This window comes from Rhinopithecus bieti, unplaced genomic scaffold, assembly GCF_001698545.2.
Source record: "Rhinopithecus bieti isolate Rb0 unplaced genomic scaffold, ASM169854v2 scaffold_4640, whole genome shotgun sequence".
Taxonomy (NCBI): domain Eukaryota; kingdom Metazoa; phylum Chordata; class Mammalia; order Primates; family Cercopithecidae; genus Rhinopithecus; species Rhinopithecus bieti.
The window spans coordinates 1353965-1372681 of NW_016804643.1; the positions used below are offsets into that span (position 1 = coordinate 1353965).

Sequence of the window (18717 nt, forward strand, 5' to 3'; positions counted from 1 at the left end):
ATGTACATAAAAGTGTTTATAGTAGACTTCCATAATCTTTTATATTTCTGTTGTATTCATTGTAATATCTTCCATTTCATTTCTAATTGAACTTATTTGGATCTTCTCTCTTCTTTTCTGGTTAATCTTCCCTGTGTTTAATCAGTATTATTTTATTTTAAAATAACCAACTTTTGTTTCATTTATCTTTTGTGGTTTTGTTTGTTTGTTTGTTTGTTTCAGTTTCATTTAGTTCTGCTGTTATCTTTGATTTTTTTTTTTCTTCTACTGGGTTTGAGTTTGGATTGTTTTTGTTTCTCCAATTCTATAGAATTGGTATGACCTTAGACTGTCTATTTGTGCTGTTTCAAACTTATTGATGTAAACATTCAATCATTCAATGCTATGAAATTTCCTCTTAGCACCGTTTTTGCTGTATTCCAGAAGTTTTGATAGGTCATGTCACTATTATCATTCAGTTCAAATAGTTTTTTAATTTCATCTTGATTTCATTGTTGACCCAATGATCATCCAAGAGCAGGTTTTTAAATTTTCATTTATTTGCATGGTTTTAAGGGTTTCTTTCAGAGTTGATTTCCAATTTTATCCCACTGTGGTCTGAGACAGTACTTAATATAATTTCAATTTTCTTAAATTTACTGAGACTTGTTTTGTGTCCTATCATATGGTCTGTCTTGGAGAATGTTCCCTGTGCTGATGAATAGAATGTATATTTTGCAGTTGTTTGGTAGAATGGTCTGCAAATATCTGTTAAGTCCATTTGTTGTAGGGTATAGTTTAAGACTATTGTTCCTTTGTTGACTCTATCTTGATGACTTGTCTAGTGCTGTCAGTGCAGTATTAAAGTCCCCCACTATTATTTTCTTACCATCTATCTCATTTCTTAGGTCTAGTATTAATTGCTTTATAAATTTTGGAGCTCCAGTGTTAGGTGCATATATATTTAGTATTGTGATATTTTCCTCTTGGATGAGTCCTTTTATCATTATATAATGTCCCTCTTTGTCTTTTTTTAACAGCTGTTGCTTCAAAGCTATAAAAATAGCTACTCCTGCTCACTTTTGATGTCCATTTGCATGGAATATCTTTTTCCACACCTTTACCTTAAATCTATTTAAGTCCTTATGTGTTAGGTGAGTCTCCTGAAGACAGCAGAAACTTGGTTGATGAATTCTTATCCATTCTGCCATTCTGTATCTTTTCAGTGGAGCGTTTAGGCCATTTACATTCAATGTTAGTATTGAGATGAGATGTGAGGTATGATTCTATTCATCATGCTATTTGTAACCTGAATGCCTCATTTTTTTCATTGTGCTATTGTTATATAAGTCCTGTGAGATTCGTACTTTAAGGAAGATCTATTTTGGTGTATTTCAGGAATTTTTTTCAAGATTTAGAGCTCCTTTTAGCAGTTCTTATAGCGCTGGGTTGGTAGTGGTGAATTCTTTGTCTGAAAAAGATTGTATCTTTCCTTCATTTATGAAGCTTAGTTTTGCTGGATACAAAATTCTTCACTGATATTTGTTTTGTTTAAGGAAGCTAGAAATAGGACTCCAATCCTTTCTAGCTTGTATGGTTTCTGCTGAGAATTTTGCTGTTAATCTGATAAATTTTCCTTTATATGTTACCTGATGCTTTTGACTTACAGCTCTTAAGATTATTTCCTTCATCTTGACTTCAGATAACCTGACGACTATGTCCCTAGGGGATGATCTTTTTGTGATGAATTTCCCAGGTATTCTTTGAGCTTCCTGTATTTGGATGTCTAGATCTCTAGCAAGGCCAGGGAAGTTTTCCTTGATTATTCCCTGAAATATGTTTTCCAAACTTTTAGATTTCTCTTCTTCTTTGGGAACACCAGTGATTTTTAGGTTTGGATGTTTAACATAGTCCTAAACTTTTTGGAAGCTTTGTTCAATTTTTAGAATTTTTTTTTCTTTGTCTTTGATGGGTTGGGTTAATTCAGCAGCCTTGCCTTCAAGCTCTAAGGTCCTTTCTTCCACTTGTTTAATTCTATTGCTGAGACTTTCCAGTGCATTTTGTATTTCTCTAAGTATGTCCTTGATTTCCAGAAATTGTGATTGTTTTTTGTTTATGCTATTTATTTCACTGAAGAATTTTCCTTTCATATCCTGTATCATGTTTTTGATTTCTTTAAGTTGGATTTCACCTTTCTGTGGTGCCTCCTGATTAGCTTAATAACTGACCTTCTGAATTCTTTTTCTGGCAATTCAGAGATTTTTGTCTTGGTTTGGATCCATTGCCAGTGAGCCAGTGAGCCAGTGAGCTGGTATGATCTTTTGGAGGCAGTAAAGAACCTTTTTTGTCATATTACCAGAATTGTTTTACTGGTTCCTTCACAGCTGGGTAGACTATGTCAGAGGGAAGGTATGGGATTCAAGAACTGCTGTTCAGAATTTTTTGTCCCGTGGGATGCTCCCTTGATGTGGTGTTTTCCCCCTTCTCCTAGGAATGAGGCTTCCTGAGAGCCAAACTGTATGGATTGGTTTTGGTCTTCTGAATCTAGCCACCCAGAAGAGCTACTGGGCTCTGGGCTGGTACTGGGGAGTGTCTGCAGAGTCCTGTGATGTGATTCATCTTCAGGTCTTGCAGCTGTGGATACCAGCACTTGCTCTAGTGGCGGTAGCAGGGGAGTGAAGTTGACTCTGTGAGGGCCCTTGGTTGTATTTTTGTTTAGCACACTGGTTTTGTAATTTTTGGCCTCCAGCCAGGTGGTGGCACTTTCAATAGTGCATCAGCTGCAGTCCTACAGGGAGGAGGATGCAAACTCACCCTAGGGACACCTGGTTAAGTATTCAGGTTTCTCAGGCAGTGGGCGGGGCCATAGAGCTCCCAAGAAATTATGGACTTTGTTTTTGGCTACCAGGGCAGGTAGAGAAAGACCACCACGTGGGGGCAGGGATAGGCATGTCTGAGCTCAGCCTTAGCTTGGGCAGGGCTTGCTGCAGCTGCTGTTGGGAATGGGGGTATGGTTCCCAGTACAGTGAAATTATATTCTCAGAGGGATTATGGCCACATCTGCTGAGTCACACAGGTCACCATGGAAGTGGGGGAGAGCTGTCAGTCACAGGCCCCATCCCATTCCCACACAGCCTGCAGTCCTAAAGGCTGGTCTCACTCCCCTCATCTTCCCCAAGAGTACCAATTCTATTTCCAGGAAGCTGGTGACCAGGGCTGAGAGCTTGCCCCAGACCATGAGCCTCCCCATTGAGAAAGCAAACAGTTTCCCAGTTTTCCAGCATCTCGGGGAGCCTGCAGCAGTGATCCAGTTTCCTCAAAGGGTCTGTGGATTTTCTTGTCACTCCTGGTATGTTCCTGTAATAGTTGTGGAGCAAAAGTTTGTAATATGAGTCTCTACATGCTGCTCTTTCTGTCTGAGTTGGGGAAGCAAGCTAGTCCTGCTTTCTATCCATCATCTTAATCCAAGCCAGTGGGTTTCTTTCTGGCCCAGGGTGTTTGTAGAAATGTCATCCAAGAACTAGGGCTTGGAATGTGAGAGTCTGTTCCAGAGATGTGACCTACACTGCCTGTGGTTGGGGTTAGGGAGATGCAAGCACTCCCTTGGCCACTCCAGCTGATGTTTTACTAAGTCACATGCCCCTCAAGTTCACTAGCTCTGAGCCCAGCACAGCAACAGGTTTTACCCCGGAATTTTTGTCCTTGTGGCCTGGACTGCCTTTCAAGTTTATTTAGAACCCCAGAGCACTTTAGCCTATGGTGGCAAGGCTTGCCAGAACTCTGGTTCTGCCTACTGAGATGAGTGATTCTCTCTGGCTAGGAATGGACTAAATGCTCCCTTTGTGGGCACCAGGTGAGTTTCGCCTGGTGTTGCTTTCACTGTGATAGGGCAGCGCTGAGATCCAATGCAAAGTCCCACAATCACTGTGTTCTCCTTCCCCTAAGTGCACAGATTCTCTTTCAGTGCTATGTGACCACTGCCACAGGAAGGAAGAGGGTTGGCTTTGGCAATTCAAGACTGTCTTTCCCATCCTCTTTAGTGCCTCTTTCTGTGATATAAAGTTAAAACTAGGTACTCCAGCCGGGCGTTGTGGCTCACGCCTGTAATCCCAGCACTTTGGGAGGCCAAGGCGGGTGGATCACGAGGTCAGGAGATCAAGACCATCCTGGCAAACATGGTGAAAACCCGTCTCTATTTAAAATACAAAAAACTAGCCGGGCGAGGTGGCGGGTGCCTGTAGTCCCAGCTACCGGGGAGGCTGAGGCAGGAGAATGGCGTGAACCCGGGATGCGGAGCTTGCAGTGAGCAGAGATTGCGCCACTGCATTCCAGTCTGGGTGACAGAGCGAGACTCCATCTCAAAAAAAAAAAAAAAACAAAAAAAAACTAGGTACTCTGATCACAAACTTGATTTTTGGTTCCTGTGAGGATGTTTTATTGTGAGGATAGTTGTCCAGTTCGGTGTTCCTGCAGGGAAAATGATGGGTGAAGGCTTATATTTGGCCACCTTGGAAAATAGAGTTTTAAATGTGATATTTGACTCCTTCACCTTCTCAGGATCGATATATCTTCCAATCTACTTTCTAATGTTCAAATTTCCATTTATCTTTTTTAAAAAAAAATTAAAAAAAAAATTTAAAGCAAATTTTAGCAGGAAGTAATTTATAAAAATGGAGAAATTGATAATGAGTTGTCATTGTATATGAGAACTTCCTAAAGTTGAACTGAATTTCAGGTAAGTACAATTCCTTAAGAAGGTGGTTAACATTTCAGGCCCTCTTTGATCAACAATTTGTGCCTCTGTTATGCTCTGTAGTTATTGAAAACCAAGAGCAAATTTTCCTAATAAACTAGCTATGATTTCAGAAAACTGTCAGTCTCATCATGTTTTTATTATGAGAAGGGATCCTAATTGCAACAGAATTTTTGAAAGAAATAGGCAGGAGCCATATGGAACTTTATCCATTTTCTGCCAAGAAATTGTCTTCTCATTCAAGAGCTACAGACATCTAAGATACACAGAGGAGTTTCATCCTTTATGTACAATGATGCATTTGCTTGAGCCACATTGATTGGAAGTATAGAATGAGATTTGTATTTATTTATTTTTTATTTATTTTTTATTTTTTGAGACGGGGTCTCGCTCTGTTGCCCAGGCTGGAGTGCAGTGGTGCGATCTCCTCTCACTGCAAGCTCCGCCCCCGAGTTCACGCCATTCTCCTGCCTCAGCCTCCGGAGTAGCTGGGACTACAGGCGCCCGCCACCATGCCTGGGTAATTTTGTTTTGCATTTTCAGTAGAGACGGGGTTTCACCGTGTTAACCAGGGTGGGCTCGATCTCCTGACCTCGTGATCCGCCCGCCTGGGCCTCTCAAAGTGCTGGGATTACAGGCGTGAGCCACCGCACCGGGCTGAGATTTTTATTTTTAAGAAATTATTTAAATGTCATGGTTGTGAATTGAGTTATTCCAACTGGATTTTTCTGATCATTGGATTTCTATTTTACTTTTATCAAGCTTTAAATTGCCATTCATAAGCACACATCAAGTTGACCTTTTAATTGTCAACTTTTACAAGATTTTGTGTGCATCCGTGTGGGTGGGGTTGCTTAAACTGGAAAAAGTAGAAGATAATTTATCCTTTGAAAGGTATTTGAAACATTTATGGTTAAGAGTAATAACTTGGTTCCAGTAAGTTATGTTTTTCCGAAATCACAACATGAAACTGAATATTAGAATTAAATAATCTAATTAAATTAAATCTAAGAATATTATTAAATTTCATATGCCAACTTGTGATATGAAAATTACAGATTGCAGAACAGAGGGAAAAATGGGTAACAGCTCCATGTAAGATGGTAGTGTTCAGTAGTGTAATCAGACCAGGGAGGAAGGAAACTCTGGGAAGGAGGCTGGGGTTTAGCTCTGAGGAAGATGCATCTTCTCTTGTTAAAAAATTCAGGCTGCAAAGAATACACTGAACAACTCACCACCTTTCTCAGAAACAGAACTGGCTAGGTGTGGTTTGACGTATTTCATATTTGTCTGTTAATTTGTGGTTGTGTCTTTATTTCATTGTGATATAATACACCTCCAGAAAAGTACACCTATCATAATTGCACACAATGATAAGGCTTGGGGGTTGTTGTATGGAGGGAGCAGGGGCCCATGGAGAAGTGACAGAAGGTCTTAACCTGGGTTGAAAAGTGTGGACTTTCAAGAAATAGAAGCAGATGACTTTCTTTTTTTTTTTATTTTTTTTATTTTTTATTTTTGAGACGGAGTCTCGCTCTGTTGCCCAGGCTGGCAGATGACTTTCAAATGCATAGTAGAGGATAAAGAAACACCACTTTAATTTTTTAGGGTGGCCTATATATTTTGTTTGGAAGCTTAAATTCTCTGTCATCACCTGGTAGTGTCCATCCCTGCTGCTGTGGCCCCTCTTACTGTTACTCTGACCTTCACAGGTCTTTGGGAACTGATCACTCATTGTTGATGGTATTTTTCTTGTTTATCCAGTCTTTGCTTTTCTTCCCATCATCAAACAGATTAAGGATGGGCACTCTCCTCATCTATCTTACAATTCTTTATTTAGAGACTAATACAGGGTTTCATTCCTTGTTTCATGTAAAGTCCTTTGTGTTAAAACTCTTTTATTTCTCTCTTTCAGTTTCTCACAGTCCCTCCAGAGTATGTTTGACATAAGATAACTTGAGCAATACTTAGAAGTCAGCACTGCAAATCATCTCTTGCGCATTCAATTGCAAATGACCCTAAATGACACGGAACACCAAATGGTAGGCTCTCTTACCTCAGAATGAGTTCCTGGATCATTAATTAGAACTTTCAGGAATGAATATGAGATTAGCTATCCATGTTGTCCTAGGATAGACATTCCAGTATACTAATAGAAAAAGAAAATGGTAAAAGTAATTCAAAGATAGGTTTGCTGTGCTGCTTTTTTTTTTTTTTTTTTGCCAAATAAAATTCTCCTTTTCTCCCTCTTTCCAAATTAGCATATATGTGAATGAATGTGTGCGTTTGTATGGATGACTTATACATCCTGATGTAGAACTTCATAGGAATGAATTTCAGTGAGGTTTTCTAATACAGAAAACCACATCAAAGAAAAACAAACACTCTTTAACTGTTGACTGGCTTTTACCACTTATGTGAGAAAGGAAATGTCAGTAGCTTAAAAGAAGTTCTAAGATCAGTGTATTTGAGCCTTTCTAATTTTAAAATTTGTTATAAAAGCCCATCAAAAACATGCATTGGAAACAAATAGATTGATACTTCTCAGGGTGCTGGAGAAATTTATTTGTTTTCCCTGAGTGCAAAAGGTAGAGAAGTATAATCTTACTCTGGAGAGACCCCATGCTGGTTATCAGTATACATGTTAGTTGTGTGCAGTTATTGCTTTTCAGGAACTACTCCTCTGACTTTCACGGAAACAAAGACTGTGCTACAACCATGCATTCACAGAGCCATGGTGAAATAATTGGTGAGGCAAAGGTAGTAAATAATCCAATTGTTGGGGTCATTCAGACCTAAATAGACTTTCTGTTGAAGTGACCTGAAGTTGCCCTAATTATTTCTCTGTTCCAGGTGTATAGATCCTGTCTTAGAAATGTAGTGGGAGGTTAACGTGTCAGGCTGTGACTTTATTCTGTCCCTGGAATAATCAAGAATGTTTTAGAAAATCAATTTGCCCTCACCAGGAGGACTCCACTGAAGTACAGAATCATTGTCTACTGGGAAAAAGTTCCTCTGAAGATGGATATGGCTTCATTTCTGTTTCGTTAGCAGTGCTTCAGAGAAGATGATGGATAAACTTAGTTATTTGTTGCTTTTCTTATTAAAGATTGTACTCATTTCTTTTCAATGTAGAAGAATATGGGAGCCTGAAGGTGATTGCCGAGATTTGTCATTTTCAGTAGTTCAGGGATCTCCCTGAGAGAAACTGAAGGCATCTGCTTTCAACACTCATGTCTATAAAGCCACCACAGAGAGGGAAATGTGTGAACCTTTGGACTCTAGACACTGCTGCATTTGAAAAGGGTTGTTGCTATGAATATTGGAATATTTTCCTTCTGGTCACTGCTTATGACTTATATATGGGGCAGAAGATTGGGGGTTGCATATTACAATTGGGGGTTGTAATATTACAGGCATATTACACCCACTCACAAGTTCTGAATTCAAAATGTTGTGTTTAAAATTAGCCTCCTTGATTAGATTAATATGCAGAATTGTTAGGTGTTGTAAAACAACATGCAAATTATGTCCACATGATTAATGTGAAATGAAAAATCTAGCCACATGTCTTGTTCACACACGCACAGTTTCCCCAAATCAGAGCATATATACTTCCATTTTTGTAAAATAATTTACCTTAAAGCAATTTTAAGAAAAAATTGATCTGTTTCTCTACTTTGCCTTTCAAATCTGCCTCATAAGTAATGGAATTTTAAAAGACGTGACAGTGTTATTTAAAATGAAATGAAATAAAATGGCATAAAAAAAATACCCAAACTTTCCTTTCCTTTTAGTAAACAGTTTTTGTGACGGAAGTTGCCTGGGAGTGAGTCTCCAGAGACCAGTTCTGTGGGGTGGAGGAGAAGTCATTTAACCCTCCTTGGCCTTTGTTTCCTCACCTATAAAATTAGGGTACTAGAGAAATGATGTCTGTGGTTTCCATCAGTTCCCTCCCTCTAGCTTTAAACACTATAATTTGCTTTTCTCTGCTATGCATATGCCACTGTCTAACATTCCCTTGGGAATGATACTTTCAGCATCGTTTTCAAATAGTATTCAAGAGAGAGAAAACTCCAAGGCAGCAGACCCAGTATTTTCAAATTTTAAGGCTCAACTGAGAAGAAAAGAGTTCATCCAGAAAAGGGTATAAATTCCACTTGACTTACATCATAGCCCTTTCCACACACCTCCATTATGGAAGAGGTTGACATTAAAAAGATTTTCCCATCTTTAATGGCTGTGACTAAGAGTCTTGATTGTACAATATTTTGGCTTGCACTTCATAGTTCCTTCAATGTCCCCATCTACGTCCATGGGTAGCTCTCTAAGTACAGCAGCTGTGCCATCTGTTTCAAATATTATTTCAGCCCTCACTGTTTTGGGATAAATTTCATAAAGTGTATTGCACATACACACATTTAATTGAACAAACGAGAAGGCTTTCCAGTTTAAAAAAGCTTCCTAAATGACAAGAAGTGTCCAATTTCCATTCAAATGGTTACTTCGGGGCTTTAAAATGTGTGAATTCATCTAACAGAGGCTGGTGGTGTGTTTTGAGGCAGATGGCTTGATTTTGTGAAGAAAAAAATTAAATGGAATTTACTATCAATCTTATTTTTTTTGGCAAAAGACTGACATAATAAAGATGTGTGTATTACTGAGAATGCTTTTAATAATGATTCTACCTTATGTTTTCCCCAAGAATATGGTTAACTGACTAGGAAAATCTATTTAGAGATTTTATGTTTATCCATAATGATCAGCTTAGAGAAAAAAAAAAAACACACACACACACAAAGCTGCCCGCAAACAAAATTGCTGAAATACAAAAGGAAAATAATGCTCTACAACTTTCTAAAGGAGTCCAAGAAGAGAGGAATGCTAAAGTTTATTTTGTTTCTCCTGTTAAATAGTTGTGAAGCCAACCAAAGATTTTTGAGGGAAGGAGAAGGGATTTCACGTCTCATGAGAATGTCCTTAGAGGAATATCTTTGGTGGGCATGACAGGTGTTGTGTCCAAGGCACCTTTTATATTTAAGACCAGACGTTTTAAAAGTGTGTCACTGGAATTATTCGTAGTCACTAATGCTGTGTACTCTCAAATTTAGACTCATGTTAGCACATGTGAAAATTATGTCAAAAATTCTATGCTGTAAGGATCTTTATTTTCCCATTTGTAGTTTGCAGAACTGACTGAGCTCCTCGTTAGTTCTTGATTAGTTAAAACACAGTATGTGTCTCACACTTCTTGAATATGGTGGTTCAGGAACCTAAGCCTAAGCCAATCGGCTCATAGCTTCATGTAGCAGCAGTTACAGATGATTCCCAACTTACAATGCTTCAACTTACAATTTTTCCACTTTACGATGGTGCTTTTAGCTGTGTACATTAATGATGAATACTTATACAACTTTTTTTATTTTTAATACAGTATTCAAAAAATTGCATATTTAATATTTTATTAGAAAATAGGCTTTGTATTACATTATTTTGCCCAACTATAGGCTAATGTAAGTGTTCTGAGCACATTTAAGGTAGGTTAGGCTAAGCTATAATGTTCAGTAGGTCAACTGTATTAAATGCATTTTTGACTTACAATATTTTCAACGTTTAATTGGTTTATCTGGATATAACATCATCATAAGTTCAGGAGCATCTGTATTGGTTTAGAGGTAAGCATATGACCTAAGTTGTCCCAAACAGTATAAAAGAAAGAGCATTTCTTTGATTGCTGGAGAAAACTCGTTTTTTCTCTCCCAGTGGACATGAACAGGAAAACATTTAGCCTTTTTTTTGCCACTGAGAACTTACTGGAAACATAAGGGGAACCAAGTTTAGAATAAAATAAAGAGTGTGGATAGCAGGATGAAAAGTAGAAAGAACCTGTGGCTTTGATGACATAGTTGAGCCTTTAGGTCCACTGCCCGGCAGTCCATTATGCTTCGGAGTCTCTCTTATGTCGTCAATAATTACTGTTAGAACACTTCTTATTGTTCCTACCATTTGAGTCAGGTATTTTGATACTTGCAGCTAAAAGCATTCCAACAGGTACACTTGAGGATGTGGTTTAGGGTGAGGATGTGACTCAGGGTGAGGCAGGCTCAGACATGTACAACATGAGATCTCTCAATCAAGGGTGTTGGGTCTTCTCCTTTTTTGACACATGTATTAGTTTTGACATGAAGGACACTGGCTGGAAGAAAATAATGCTACAAATAATTATTAAATTAAGGTGGGTATTGGAGGCTATGCAATGGAGCCTAAAGCTTTCATGTATTTTGAGATTGACTGAAGGTGGCTATTTTCTTGCTAAACCAGTGGTTCTTAAAGTATAATCCCCAAACAGTCCTGACTTCTGGTTTCTTCTTACACATGTAAATAACTTAGAGATGTCTCACCTGTCCTCACCACAAGAAAAAATGTAGCTCAATAACTCTTCTTAGTCTATCAGGGAATTGAGGTGACAGGGTAAATTGCTGTTTAGGAAGCTGAAGAGACAGGCAAACACGAGAATCACAGCTTAGCAGAAACTCAAACCACTGGAGCCAGTAATGGGTAGGAGCATTTGAGTGTTTCTTAAAGGTAACTGAAAAATTGCTGAAGCTGAGTGTGGACAAGCTTGAGAGTTAAAATCTCCTGGAGCCCAGTCTCAGGAGGACCTGGACCTGTCACGCTTTTGTGAGATTTATTTGTGGGATCCTGTCTTAGTCTGTTCAGGCTGCTATGACAAAAATACCAGACTGGGTAATTTATAAACAATATATATTTATTGCTTACAATTCTGGAGGCGAGGATATCCAAGATTAAGTCTCCAGCAGATCTGGCATTTTGTGAAGGCCCCATTTCTCATGGATAGTCTCTCTTGCAGTGTCCTCACATGGCAGGAGGGGCAAACAGGCTTCCTCAAATCTCTTTTATAATGTCTTCATTCTCATGACCTAATCACCTCCCAATAGCCCCAATTCTTAATAGAATCAATTTAGGGGTTAGATTTTAGCACATGAATTTTAGGGGTACACTCACATTCATATAGTAGCAGATTCCTACCAGATTCTTTTAGTGAAGATTGGAGAAAAATCCCCTTGTGGTTTTGGCAGGGCAAAAGTAACCGTTTTGAAATAAGCCCAGTATGTTCTTCATATCAAAGTCCTGCCCTGCAGGAAAACTAGCTTACTAGAGCCTTGTCTTGTGTGGAGGAAAGGCAATTTGACAACCGAGTCCTCTGTACCCTTTCTGCCTCACGTAAGGGAGAAAAAAAGGCTAAGAAAGACTTCTGAAGGTCGCAGTCTGAGGACTCAGGCCCATTAGAAATGGCAATTTAATCATAATGTTATAGAATGCTTCCCTCCTGAATACCATCACACTATACCAATAGGACTCCTACATAATAACAGTGAGTTACAACTTGGAGCACTGAAAGACAAAAACTATATCCAAGTATGAATTTCTAGGGAAACCCAAAGACAACATGGGAGACAAAAACAAGGTGGCTGGTGGTGATTGAGCCTCTGACACCTATAGCTGTACCACACATTAAATTCAGCCTAACTGCTGGGCAGATAAACACACAACCTCACACTAAAGGCCTATTTACTTCAGTTCTTATTATTCAATAAATCATGGCGTTTTCAACAAATAATTATAATACATGTCAAAAGGCAAGAAAAAAACGCAGTGTGAAAAATCAAGGTAGCACCAAAACCAGACTCAGATGTAGCAGACATTTTGGAATTATTGAGTATAGTCCCAGGACAAGCAGTATCTCCATCACTTGGGAATCTGTTAGAAATACACATTTTTGGATCTCATCCTAAACCTACTGAATCAGAAACTGAGGTTGGGGACCAGCAGTCTGTGTTTTAACAAGCCCTCCAGGTGACTGTGTTTGAAGATCACTATATTAAGCAGATATAAAATTTGTAATTTCTTCTTTTTACTTACTTAGATTTCTCAGAAATAGTATGGTAACAAGGTGATTCAAAATGTAGAAGACTCCCTGAAAACATTGTTATAATTGTGACTTTTAGCTTTGTCAACCAATATCATTGCTAATGAATAGTTTCTGATGACCACATGTGGTATAGAGTAACTGAGTGTTTGTGTCAGACTTACCATTTGACTTGGGAACCTTATCATCGTCAACCTCGCAGACAGTGTTTAAGTCCAGATTTACAGCTCATAGATCTCCCATCCAGGAGGTTAAAATAATTTCTCAGTGCTGGGTTTCCAGGTCCTAGGGCCCTACAGATTTTTTTCTACGTTGGTTTTTATGAAGGGAATTTGGGAAAAGGGAGAAGATCTTTACATAGGTCCTTTAAAGGCAGACTGTGTTATTACCTCGCTCTCTCAGTTTACTCAGTCAGTGCTCACTTGCCCTCTGGCCTGATCATAGTTATGTAGCCACCAGAGAGTCAGTTGTTAAGCCTAATTATGATTGCTTTGAACTCCTCTGAGACTCCGATGTCACAGGTCTCTTTTTAGGCTTTTGATCACAGTTTTCTGTCTTAGGTTGGTGTTGCTCATACACTGGCTGCCTCTCTCCTCTTGGTGCCTGATGTTCAGTGACGATAAATGTTTTTTATCAAGCCCAAGAAGAACCATAGCTTGCTATTACTTGCAGAGGCCTCTTAATTTCACATTGGAACAGCTGAAGTCTGGGGTCGGGAGTGTGTGATAATTTGCTTCATTTATTCATTTGCTCAAAAATATTTAATGGGTTCCTACTATGTGTCAGGCAGGAATCACAGAAACATGATTAGAATAAAGGAATAGTTAATTCCTATGCCAGTACTGCTTTTATAAATGTATTTGAATAAAAACAAAATGAAGGAAACTAAATCAGTGAAAGTAACACAAATAAATAGGGAAGGAAAAAAGAAAAATAACAAAGCAAAAAGGCCACTTGGGAGCTAAGTGCCCTCTTGATGACTAAGCACATATGTTTACTTTTCTGTCCTGAAAGTTCCAGCAGGGTGAAAAATAAGCATAACACTAAAGCAGCACTAGGAAATGTGGAAGAGTGATACCAGCAGAAGCAAAACATTTCTGGATGATATAAAGCAGATGGGATTAGTTTGACGAAATAACCAAATAGAACTGGTAAGTGCAGTTAATACAAATGAAAGAGAGTAGCAATGGAAGAAGAACGGAGTTTGTTCAATTTTAAACAGAAGTTTGAAAAGTTTGGAGTTTTTTGGAAAAGCCCAGGGATCGCAATTATGAGGAGATAAGATATTCAACTTTGTAGCATTTGATGGGAAGGCTAATGAACCTGGGGTGCTTCAAGCACCTGGAAAAGGCATTTCCACCCAGATACCACAGAACTGGCATGAACAGTTTGAAAGGTAATAAAGGAGCAGATGGATTCTGCCACTGGGGATAGGCAAGGGAATATTTAAAGTAACTACTGGGGTTATAAAGGGAAGTGGAATGGTGCTCTTGGGTAATGTCAGCTGCCAACAGGGCTAGACTTTCTCACCTTCTAATGGAAAACTCCCATCCACTACATGACTGCATTTTTGCGTCTCCCAGAATTCGTAGGTTGAAGCTCTAAATCCCAATGGGATAGTATTATGAGATGGGGCCTCTGGAGGTAATTAGGTTATGAAGGTGGAACCCTAATGACAGGATTAGTGCCTCATAGGAAGAGACATGAGAAAACTTGCTTCCTCTATCTTTGCTCTCTGCCATGTGAAGACACCTAGAGAAGATGGCTTTCTGCGAACCAGGAAGCAGGCCCTCCCCAGACACTGGACCTGCCAGCACTTTGATCATGAACTTCCTAGCCTACAGAACATAAATGTTAGTTGTTTAAGCCTTGCGTCTACGGTAATTTGTTACAGCAGCCTGAATGGACTAAGATACCACCCAGCTCGCTAACTATAGTTATGGCTTCTATCATTTGTAATCATATTCATTATCAAAGAAGCTGTAACTTTCACACTAGCCACCTGTAAATATAAATGAACTACTTATAAATATAAATGAACAACTAAGAATTTCCATATATTGAAGAAAAAAAGCATAAAAATGAGCCACTAAACTAAACAAACTGAAGTAACTCTTGAAACAATTGAATTACTGGTGAAAGATAGAAAAACTTACTGAAACAATTTAATTTGTATCTTAAGAGATATTTGAGGGACACTGCATTCACATAGTTGGAATAGGCCACTAATAAAAAGTAAAAAAAAAAGGAAATTTCATAGAAATTAAAATAAACATATATTTACTGAAACGAATATAACAGAGCAATTGATGTGGAATGTAAAGTTCTTAATTTCCAAAAGTGTTTTTCATCTAGATGGACAAGACTAGTCACGTTGGACTGACTTTTGTTCAGAAAAGGGCCACTGGAATGGGTGCATTAACCCACTGTTCACGTGAAAGAAGATAATAAGGAGGACATTGGCTAACGAAAGCTGCCTTTAATCTGATTTTGAAATGCTGAGTTGGTTACTGGTGAGGAGATGGGAATATTTGCATGGGATAATGTTATGAGATGGGGAAAGAATTTTCCGAGAAGGTCAACGTTTTCCCTTTTAAGGTCCAATGTTGTTAGCACTTCTCTCACTAATCAAGTTTATGAAGAGTCCAGTGGCTTAGTAGACAAAGACTGGAGCAAATTCTTTGAATTCTTGTGAAATTAGGGAGAGAAAGGACTACCTCAAGAAGGAGATGCCAACTTAGTTATGGGTCAGCTAGAGAGCAATTGAAAAATACAAAAGGTGTGGCTAAATTCATACTCCTTAACTGCTGAGGTATATTACATTAATTGAGTAAATATCAACAATAAAGATCAGAGCAGAAATAGAGGCTAGAAAAACAAAAGCTCAGTGAAACCAAGAGCTGGATTTTTGAAGATAAACAAAATCTACAACCTGTTAGCCAGACTAAAGGAAAAAAGATAAGACTCAAGTTTAATTATAAATGAAAGAGGAGACCTTAAAACTGATAGCATAAAAATACGAAGTATCATTAGAGACTACTATGAGCAATTATAGGCCATCAAACTGGATATCTAAAAGAAATGGATACATTTCTAGAAACATACAATCTGCCAAAACTGAATCATAAAAAAATAGAAAATCTGAACAGACCAATAATGAGTAAAGAAATGGAAACTGTAATAAAAAACCTCTCAACAAAGAAAAACCCAGGATCTGATGGCTTCATTCATGAATCCTACTAAACACTGAAAGAATTAATGCCAATCCTTCTCAATCTTTTCCAGGAAGTGAAAGAGGAGGAAATACTTCCAAACCCATTTTACGAGGCCAGCATTACCCTGTTACCAAAGCCAAATAAGAAACTACAAGAAAACAAAACTTCAGGACAACAAAAAAATCCTGAATATTAGAATGGATGTGGTTGAACACCAAATCAGTTTTATGGAATATCAAGCCAAAAGGTTTTCTTGGAATGTAGTGAAATAAGACAGACGAAAATTGTCCAAGAAACTTGGAAGGAATGATGTCATTCAGTATATGAGGTTTAGATATTTACAAAGTATGTAAAATGTTTAGAAATTCTAAAATCTTCCTAATAAAACTTGTATAAGGAGAAGCTAGAGAGAATAGGAGGAATGACATAATCCAAGTAATAATAGAAGAATATTTTTTTCCATACTGAGAGAAGGTACTGTTTTTTTTTTATTTTTTTATTTTATTTTATTTTTTATTTAAAAGAATTAGAATACAGAGCAGCAATACTGCACCAAGGGACCTACGAATATCGGGGAAGAATTTATGAAGTCGAAGGAGAAAGAAAAAGTCTTACAATTTTCTAGAGAGTAAAAATACATTATCTGAAAAGGAAGAAAAATCAGAATGACATTGGTGTTTTCTAATGCCAAATGCCAGAAAATATGTAGCTGTGTCTATAAAATCCTGAGGGATTTGAATCTTGGATTCTTCATTAGGCAAGCTGTTATTCAAGAGAGAAGGAAAAATAAAGACAATTTTAAAGATGGGAAGTTAAACATCTTTGAAAAAATTAAAATTGCTCTAGGATGTTCTTTAGCAAAATGTAAGAGGGAACCAGAAAAGAAGACATGGGGTATCACGAATAAAATACCAAATACGACTTATCAATAAGTCTAAGTTGTCATGAACTATTTGAAGAAACGATGTGTGAGTTTCATGCAGTTGTTAACTAAGAGTCCTAACATAAAAGAAGCACAGAAGCATAATAAAAGAGTTACTTGTAGTATTTTTTTTTTTTTCTTTTTTTTTGAGACGGAGTCTCGCTCTGTCACCTGGGCTGGAGTGCAGTGGCCGGATCTCAGCTCACTGCAAGCTCCGCCTCCCGGGCTTACACCATTCTCCTGCCTCAGCCTCCCGAGTAGCTGGGACTACAGGCGCCCGCCACCTTGCCTTTTTTAGTAGAGACGGGGTTTTACTGCGTTAGCCAGGATGGTCTCGATCTCCTGACCTCGTGATCCGCCTGTCTCAGCCTCCCAAAGTGCTGGGATTACAGGCTTGAGCCACAGCGCCCGGCCACTTGTAGTATTAATATAAGTCGTTGAGAGGTTTCTTGTAATAAAAACTTACTAAGTATAAGTACACATCTAAAGGTGATGTATGTTAGAAACAGAAGCCAAGAAAAAACTATTATGAATTCAGAATCAAGCTGAAAAGAGAATTGATGGCATAATAAATTAAAAACTTATTAACCAACACTCCAAGATTATATGATGAGACAGTACATTATTATTAATTACCAATATTATTTGAGGACTTACTACATGACAGATATGCTGCTAAATGGATACTAACATTGTCTCAATTATAGATGAGAAAACTGAGGACAGAAAAATTAAGTAATTTGCCCAGAGTCATCAGATAGAAGGGAGCAAAAAATCTAACTTCAATCGTGCTCTAAATCACTACTCTAATATTATATCCTCAGCCTCTTATTGGAATATAGATTGTTCAAAAATGAATCCATAATAAAGAGAAACTAACAGTATGTCTTATACAGTTTGCACGTATTTGTCCAGCATGTGTCAGATGTATTTATTATACCCTGTATACTCTGGAATATCAGTAACCTAGTATCACAAAATTCTGTGTAATAAACTGCCTCAAAACCTGGTGGTTTGAAATAACTATCATTTGTTCTCATGAATCTGTGGGTCACCTGAGAGGTTTTGTGCTAGGCTTGTTTTGCCTGGAGTGGGTTCCCCCGGTTCCATGTGTCTCTCATCCTCATCTTAGGGCCAACAGGCTAACCAGGGCATAAGCTTTCATAGCATGACAAAGTCACAAAAGAGCACACCCAAACATACAGGTGCTTTTCAAGCCTTGGTCTCATCACACCTGTTAACATTCCACTGGTTAATCCACATAGCTGGGGAGGAACTGGAAAGTCATATGGCAAATAATCTAAATACAAGGAAGGATAATAAATTAAGGTCATTAAGGCTTTACAAAATCATCAATCTGCTTCTTTTGTAGTTGTGTTGGATGAAATAACATATTATTACTCATGTGTTCATATAAAACTTTTTTTATTTTTCTTTTTTTTAAATTATACTTTAAATTCTAGGGTAAATGTGCATAACATGCAGGTTTGTTACATATGTATACTTGTGCCATGTTGGTGTGCTGCACCCATCAACTCATCAGCACCCATCAACTCGTCATTTACATCAGGTATAACTCCCAGTGCAATCCCTCTCCCCTCCCCCCTCCCCGTGATAGGCCCCGGTGTGTGATGTTCCCCTTACTGAGTCCAAGTGATCTCATTGTTCAGTTCCCACCTATGAGTGAGAACATGCAGTGTTTGGTTTTCTCTTCTTGTGATAGTTTGCTAAGAATGATGGTTTCCAGCTGCATCCATGTCCCTACAAAGGATGCAAACTCATCCTTTTTTATGGCTGCATAGTATTCCATGGTGTATATGTGCCACATTTTCTTAATCCAGTCTGTCACAGATGGACATTTGGGTTGATTCCAAGTCTTTGCTATTGTGAATAGTGC

At 38.2% G+C, this 18717-nt stretch overlaps 1 protein-coding gene across 1 annotated transcript in view; it reads left to right on the forward strand.

Annotated features, from left to right (window-relative positions):
- ZPLD1 (zona pellucida like domain containing 1) overlaps positions 1-18717 on the forward strand; it is a 272321-nt gene that overhangs the window by 49159 nt on the left and 204445 nt on the right. The window lies entirely within an intron of this gene.